Below are 8161 nucleotides of genomic sequence, written 5' to 3'. Positions count from 1 at the left end.
ATATCTTCAAACTTCACAGACGCCTAAAAGTCACAAGATGTAGTTCAGCCACAGGTTTTCCTCTTCCACGCTGACAGAAAAATAGGAAGGCTGAGCAAGATGACCCAGTTACATTTTATTTATCTCAAGTTCCTTTGTCTGAATCCCTGAGTAGATCGGTCTGACACTAATCAGGGGACAAGTGAAACCTGTGGATATGAAAACCTGTTCATTTCTCACTAACCAAGGGATAGGACTGTTGGCTCTCATCTATACCTCTTGTTTTTGAGTTGTCGCTTCCTTAAAGTAGCTGCTGAGAACTAAACATGAGCCTCTTCTTACAATTGCCAGTTTCTTTCACGAGACCCCCAGCTTAAAGAAAGAAAAAAAAAATTGAAAAGTAGTGGTGAGATGGCGCAGTGGGTAAAGGTGCCTGCTACCAAGCCTGAGTGTGACTGATCTCCAGGGCTCCTATGTTGGAAGAAGGACAGTGATCCGGGAAGGTGTCCTCTGTCCTCTACAAGCAGGCAGGGCACACATGTGCACACCCACACACAAAACAAAAGTAACAAAAGTGGCTTTTTGCTTTTGTTTTAATTGAAAAGCCTCAAACTGGCTTCCCAGTTCTGGTTCAGAAATCGGTTTCTTTGTTTCTTCTATTCTAACTCTTGGGCAGTCCTTCAACTCCTTCCAGCACTCTAGGGTATTTGAGAACAAAAGTCTCACCACTAGATGGCACCTGAGCCAACTCAAAAGCTGAAAAGAAGCCTTTACTCACATGGGGCCAGGACCTTGGAGGCGTGGAAGCCATACTGTCTTCAGTCTTCTCTAGTGGGAGTCGGCAGAACGCTGACGAACCTGAAGGTGGAGGGGGTAGGGGGGACACTAAGGAATGTGCCCAGTGGCTCCCCGACCTTTCCCCATATACCGCCCTCAGCAGGACATGACCAGCCCACCCCAAAATTGCAAAGTGCCCAGTGAGTACTCTCTGCGACTTCTATAAGTTTACATATGGGTTCCCCTTTAATCTAGAGGGGACAGCTGATGTCCTCCAATCCAGAATGCGGTTGGTTTTCTTAAACTGTGCTCCCCATCTAGAACGCGATGTCTCCTCAGGATCCGAACCCACGACTACCCACCTTCTCTCGGGTCCGTAGAAGTGGAGCTACTAACGAAACCGACACTGGGCTCCAGAGGTTGCAAATAAAACAGAAGATGGGCTGCTGTCCCCGACGGGCTCTCACGCAGGGCTATCAAGGCCTGCGAAAGACACAATGGCGCTCGCCAGTCGGGCTTGCCCCGAACTGCAACGGCTCGCTGGTCCGGACTACAACTCCCAGACGTCCCCGCGGACGTCGAGCGGCGGGAATCTGGCGGCGTCCGTCCTGTTGGCAGGCTAAGCCAAAGTCCGTTGGCTGCTAAAGAACTAGGATGGAGCCTTTGGAAGAGGATACTAAGACGCTGAGCACCCACCGGTACCTCTGGACGGAGACCGAGGCTAGGAGGGAGTCGAACCAACTAACTGGAGGAAATGAACTTGGACAAACCGGAAGCTGGGGATGGGCAAGGGTGTGGGCCGGAAGTGGCGGGGTTAGGTCAGCTGACGGATGTACACAACATAGCGGACTAAGGAAGGCGGAAGGAGGGGACAGACAGAACCTACAGCTCAACCAGTGTAGAGGGGAGGGACCCGGATGGAGGCTGGCAGTGGGTCGGAGGTAAGAGAGGATGCGGACACTTAACCGAGTTTCCTGAGGGGAAGGAGAAAAGGATGCGATGGTGCTGTAGTTTCACTGGTGCCCTTAAAGGGAGAGGAAGAAAGGACTAAACTGTAGAAACAAAGCCATTAGCATTGGAATTAAAAGTTTACTCAACTTTCTATGAGAGGACAGGCGTTTTCATCCAGATCTGTGGAGTGGGCAGGGTTGTTACGATCTCACTTTTAGGTGGGAAGTGTGGAGACCTGGCGGACTTGAAGTATATGGTAGGCTACACTAAATGTCCTCTCCAGTTTTCCCCAGCCGAGGAAGGGATGTAGTGAGAATTCTGGAATTTTGGTTTCTTGAAAAAACAAAGAAAAAACAAAACAAATATTGTCGGAAGGTGCTTTTGTTTTGATTCCAGGTGTAAGGACGTGGGGCTCCTTTGGACTACCTGCAGTAACTGACCATGATTTATTTTGTGCTCTTGCAGAATCGCGGTTCTGTCTGCAGCAGATAGTTTTTGTGATTGTGTTACATTTGGAATTCTGGGAACTTTTTAGAGGGTATATAAATGTTAGGGGAAGATAGGCTGGGGTCTGGGGTGGGTCTGTTGTTGGTTGTACAAGGAGAAGTCTGCCTCTGATCATTATTTGGTATGTTTGTAACTCTCTAGACAGCACATGGATTACCTTTTACAGCTGGAGGGCCTGGGAGAAGTGTGTGTGTGATTAACTTTTTTCTTGAAGATGTATTTTTAGTTATGTGCATGTATCTCTGAATAGCTACTTGCGTGTGAGTACAGGTTCCAGAAGAGGTCAGAGAGAATATCAGATCCTCTGGATCTGGAGCAGCAGGCAGTTGTGCCATAAGATATGGAAGCTGGGAATGTAAGTTGGGTCTACTAGCAGAGCAGGAAGTGCTCTTACCTGCTAAACCATCCTTTGGCCTTTAACTTTTTAAGATATTGCCAGATTGTATCTTTCTGAGGTAATCAGTACCAATTTACTTTCCCATTAGTAGCCATGGAAGCTCTCTTTTTAATTTTGCTAGTCTGGTGACTCAGAAAATCTTTTTGTTATTTTGTTTTTGATTAGATTTTTATTATTGGTGTGTATGTGTGTATGTGGATGTCAGTACAATTTTATTTACATTTTTACTTACTCACTTTAGATCCCACTCACTGGGCCCCTCCCAGTCACCCCTGTCTATAAACCTTCCTCCTTCCCCTTCTCCTCTGAGTGAGTGGGGGCCCCCATGGCAGTCCCCATTCTTTTTGTTTTGTTTTGGTTTGGTTTTTGGTTTTTTTGTTTGTTTGTTTTTCGAGACAGGATTTCTTGGTGTAGCCTTGGCTGTCCTGGAACTCACTCTGTAGATCAGGCTGGCCTTGAACTCAGAAATCCGCCTGCCTCTGCCTCCCAAGTGCTGGGATTAAAGGCGTATGCCACCACCGCCCGGCAGTAGTTCCCATTCTTACTAGTCTCTGTGAGGCTGGGTGCTACCTCTACCACTGAGGGCAGACAAGGTAGCCCAGTTAGATAAACATATCCTGTGTATAGGCAACAGCTTTAGGGATAATGCATGCTCCAGTTGTTTGAGACCCTGTCTTAGTCAGGGTTTCTATTCCTGCACAATCATCATAACCAAGAAGCAAGTTGGGGAGGAAAGGGTTTATTCAGCTCACACTTCCATTGCTGTTGATCACCAGAGGAAGTCAGGACTGGAACTCAAGCAGGTAAGGAAGCAGGAGCTGATGCAGAGGCCACAGACGGATGTTCCTTACTGGCTTGCTTCTCCTGGCTTGCTCAGCCTGCTCTCTTATAGAACTCAAGACTTCCAGCCCAGGGATGGCACCACCCACAAGGGGCACTAACCCCTTGATCACTAATTGAGAAAATGTTCCACAACTGAATCTCATGGAGGCACTTCCCCAACTGAAGCTCCCTTTCTCTGTGACAACTCCAGCCTGTGTCAAGTTGCCACACAAAAACAGCCAGTACAGATCAGTATGATGGTCAATCTGCACTTCTGCTACCAATGAGTGAGGAGGCCTAGATCCAGCCTTTGTAGTTCTTTGGTTAGTGATTCAGTTTCTGAGACCCCCAAGGGTCCTGGTTAGTTGACTCTGTTGGTCTTGTGGAGTTCCTATCTTCCTAGGGGCCATAATCCTTTCTCCTGTCTTTCATAAGAGTCCCCAAGCTCCATCCACTGGTTTGCTATAGGCGTCTGTATCTGAGTCAGATGCTAGGTGGAGTCTCTCAGAGAACAGTCATCCTAGACTCTTGTTTGTAAGCATAACAGTATTATTAATAGTGTCAGGGACTGGTTCTTGCCCATGGGATGGATCTCAAGTTGGGCTGGTTATTAGTTGGCTATTCTGTCAATCTTCCTCTGCCCTATTCCTGCATTTCTTGTAGACAGGATAAATTTTTGTTTCAAAGTTTTGTAAATGGGTTGATGTCCCTGTCACTCCACTGGGGTTATTTCCTGGCTACAGGAGGTGTCCTTTTCTGGTTCCATATCCTTCATCTTGTGAGTCATAGCTAAGGATTGGTTTTGGGGCACCTTCCTTATCTTTTCTTGAAGATGCCTCCTACCTCCCCATCACCGGCAGTTGCAGGTTTCTCTTCATTCTCATAGACATCTGTCTATCCCACCTGTTTCTCCCTACATCTGATTATGAACCCTCCCTTACCCTCCCCCTCCCTTCTCCCTCCCAATTCCCTCCTTCTATCTGCTTCTTATGACTATTTTATCCCCCCTTCTAAGTGAGATTCAAGCATCCTCACTTGTACCTTTTTTCTTATATAGGGAAGTCAGCACAATTTTATGAGTCATTTTTCTTCTGCTATTACATGTATTCTGGAGAATGACCTCAAACCACCAGGCATGGCCCAAAATTACCTGCTGAGCCCATCTTTCTTGTCTTATTTTTGTTACTTTAATTATCATTTCTGTCTTTATAACAAAGCCTGACCAACTATTTTGCTTTCTTCTTTGATTTGACTATTTAGAACTTTTCAATTCATTCCAGTCTCCATTTGCTAAATATCTGTATTTTTGTTATATGTTGTTATATTGTTATTGTGTGTCTCTTTTCTATCTACTTTTATCATTAAGTGCTAGGAGCATACAGTTCTTCTGTTAACATTTAGTGCACTTTTCATGACATCCGTGGCACTTCTGAGAATATATTTAATATAATTAAAGTGTATGTTATCACTTGCCAATTTTCTTTCCTCAGAAATGTCTTAAGGGGCTGCAAACATGGATAAAATGCTTTTGTGTGTTTTCATTTTTTTTCAATAAACATGGTGAAAATACATCAAATTGAGAGAAACAAATATTTTATAATGTTAATATATTAAAACCCAAAGCAGGAGGTTGAGGTGTATTTTAGGGTTGAGTGATTAGTTCAAGGCCCTAGATTCAATCCCTAGCATGTGAGTGAAAAAAATCCAGCATGCATTGGAAGCACTTGAAAAAATAACTGCTTTTTTTTTTTTTTACATTATTGTGTACATTTTTATTGGTTGGTAGTTAAAGTTAACTCCATTTGGATTTATTGTTTCTGTTGCATTTATTCACATTTTTATTTCTAAATCAAATCAAATCTATATTGAGGGCGGTAGGGGGGATTGTCTCTGCAGATATCCAGGCAGGGAAGTAAATGTAAGAAAAGATGCAAATGAAAACTCAGTTCAGATTAATTTCAGCAAGCTGGGTCAGACTTCTGGGAGTCTAATGCCAGGAAGTTCATTGTCAGCATAGTTAGAACAGTTTTCAGGCAACAATAAGTCCAGTCAGTCTAGTTCCAGATGCATAATTGCCACCGGCCAGCCAGTCTGGGCCTCTCTCAACCCGTGGGGGAAACAGGGTGCCAGTCAGGTAGACAAGAAGTTGGCGAAGAAGTGAGAGACACAACACAAGGGAGTGTGGTATCTGAGTGCAATTTGTACAAAGTGAAAATCAGGCATGTATAGTATATATGGAGAACAGGGCAAACGACAGAAGTCACATAGGCAAGAGACAGCTACATCAAGGTCAGTGAGAGCAAGGAGCCAGGTATTAAGGTGGTGTCCTTCTTCTTGGGCTATTTTGGTAGCCCCAAAATATATTCTCTGGGTCTGTCTGAGGCAAGTAGCTAAAGGTCATATTCTAGCAGTTCTTGACTGTGACATAGATAATTAGTGATGGAAGCCCTACAACTTCTCTCTGGTAGTAAAACAATTCTGCCTTGTGTGGGACTGCTCTGATAATAAGTGCCTGTTATCTCTAACTCTTGAGACACCCTGTCTGGTACATAATACAGCTTCATGTGTGACTCTGTAGAAACTCTTTTACAAAATACACATGACCATAAGGGAAGGTTCTATAGCTAAAAGGCCTAGAAAATAGCATAGAGGTCAACCATCAACTAAATGTAATATCTCCTCTAAGAATTAGGAATGATCTAGGGAGGGAAGAGTCTTAAATGAACATTCTGGGGAATTTAGGTGAGGTATACCTCTATAGCAAAAGGTCAATGAGGTCTGCCTCTACAGAGAGAAAAGGTCACCAGGTCATTAACATAATTCCCTCTCACTTTTCTGTATGGAACGAAGGTATGTAATTGATTTTATCTCCTCTTGTTGAGGAGATACCCTTTGTGATTAGCATTACTGGTTTTCTGGGAGTGCAGGAACCTTGGTAGCCCCAACACTATATTCTGTGAGCTAGTTTGTTTTGTACTGTTTTGTTTGTTTGTTTTCCTACGTCTGGTTGTTTGTAGACAGGGTCTCCTGTAATCCAGGCTGACTTTAAATTCCTGATTGTCCTGCCTCCACAACCTCAGTGATGAGATTGCAAACATGTATGACCAGGTTTTTGTCTGTTTGTTTTTTTTTTTACAAATGTTGTAGTGCTTTATGAATTAAGCTGTTTTTCGTTTTTTGAAATTAGGGTCTTACAGTTTACAGGCTGGTCTTGAACTCTTGATGTGTCTTGAGCTCCTTATTCTTCTGCCTCCACCTCCCAAGTGCTGGGAGTAAGTACTACCATACCCTGTATAATATTTCATTTTAAATCTTTCACCCTTGCTAGGAAGAATATCCAAAGCTTTGTTTCCTAATTTGATTTTTTTGTTCACTTCACCATCTAGCCTTCAGAAAAGTTTGAGTTATGAGTTTATAAATTTGAGACTCAAGCTGCTTAGTTACGAAAGCTTTCTATTCTAACTGCAGTTCCTGTGTTTGCTCACTTGTATTGGGCTAAGAGCCTTCATCTTCTTCTCTTACAGCAGTCTGTTGGTCTTCCTTGTTAGTGCCCTGTGATAGCTGGCTCATCTCTTAACTGGTTTATGGAGCCTTGTTTTTTGTTGTCCACAACATTGCACATCCTTATTGGCTGGGTCATGGTAAATGTCAGGCCAGCGAATGTGTCAGCTGCAAGCACTATACTTTTAAATTCTTTAGTGAAGATTCTCTTTAAAATGTGAACCTAGCTTTTCTTTTTTCTTTTTCTTTTTTCCTTTTCCATGAGCAAAGGAGGATGGGTATCCTACCAACCTTCCAGTGGCTACACCACTGAAATTAATGTTAATCTTGTGGGGTTGGAGAGACTCGGTGATTAAGAGCACTTTCTGGTCTTCAGAGGACTTGGGTTTGGTTTCCAGCAGCTAAGCTTTGGGGCGTATAGAGCCTGTAATTCCAGCTCCAAAGGATTCACCCAGCTATCCAATTCACTATTCTGGCTTTAGAGAGCTTCAAAACAGAGGTGGCATTAACTTATATAGATACACATATACAAATATATAAAAATAAATCTTACAAAAAAAAAATAGAAATGCCTCTGCCAACAACCTTAACTGGTTTTTTAAACCTCAAGGACACATGGAATTCTGTGCCACTACCCTGACCTATGATAGAATGTTGTTAGGTCCAATCATTGTACAACTTATATATAAGTTTTTAAATTTCTTTTTTTTTTAAAATGGCTTATCTCAAGGTTCATTCCAGGGTCATGTGTGGGATTAAGTTTGTCTTTTCTGTCACCTTCAACTATTAATGCTATTTCTCTTTGATAATTTCATAATGTTTTGATGGATGTTTAAAGACATAGGGTGTTATTTAGTCGGGTGTGCCTTTGTTTAGTTCACACTGACACTGACAATCCTTTTCTTGCCTTGCAGATAATCACTTAAGTAAAACAAGTAAAGTTGGTAGTGTTCAGTCTTTGATCATGTGGTTAAAGTGCTTGATGATTTTAGTAAATCTTTTTTTTTTTTTTCCCGAGACAGGGTTTCTCTGCGTAGACGTGGCTGTCCTGGATCTCACTTTGTAGAACAGGATGGCCTCAAACTCAGAAATCCACCTGCCTATGCCTTCCAAGTGTACAATTAAAGACATGTGCCAGCACGTTTTTGATTTTTAAATGCCCAGTATTCCTGGTTTTCCCTTGTTTTCATATAGTTACATAGTTCTTCTTTTTTTTTTTTTTTTTTT

At 42.9% G+C, this 8161-nt stretch overlaps 1 long non-coding RNA gene and 1 pseudogene across 1 annotated transcript; one reads left to right on the top strand and one right to left on the bottom strand.

Moving 5' to 3' along the window:
• LOC116101648 lies at nucleotides 1-2007 on the bottom strand. Its single transcript, XR_004122887.1, has 4 exons — nucleotides 1119-2007; nucleotides 758-837; nucleotides 256-351; nucleotides 1-23 (listed from the first exon to the last, which is right to left on the bottom strand). It is a non-coding gene; the product is annotated as an uncharacterized LOC116101648 (long non-coding RNA).
• LOC116101636 overlaps nucleotides 1347-8161 on the top strand; it is a 12425-nt pseudogene continuing 5610 nt past the window's right edge.

The sequence above is a fragment of the Mastomys coucha genome, unplaced genomic scaffold (genome assembly GCF_008632895.1).
Source record: "Mastomys coucha isolate ucsf_1 unplaced genomic scaffold, UCSF_Mcou_1 pScaffold21, whole genome shotgun sequence".
In the NCBI taxonomy this organism is placed as follows: Eukaryota; Metazoa; Chordata; class Mammalia; order Rodentia; family Muridae; genus Mastomys; species Mastomys coucha.
This window is presented reverse-complemented; position numbering and strand designations above follow the sequence as displayed.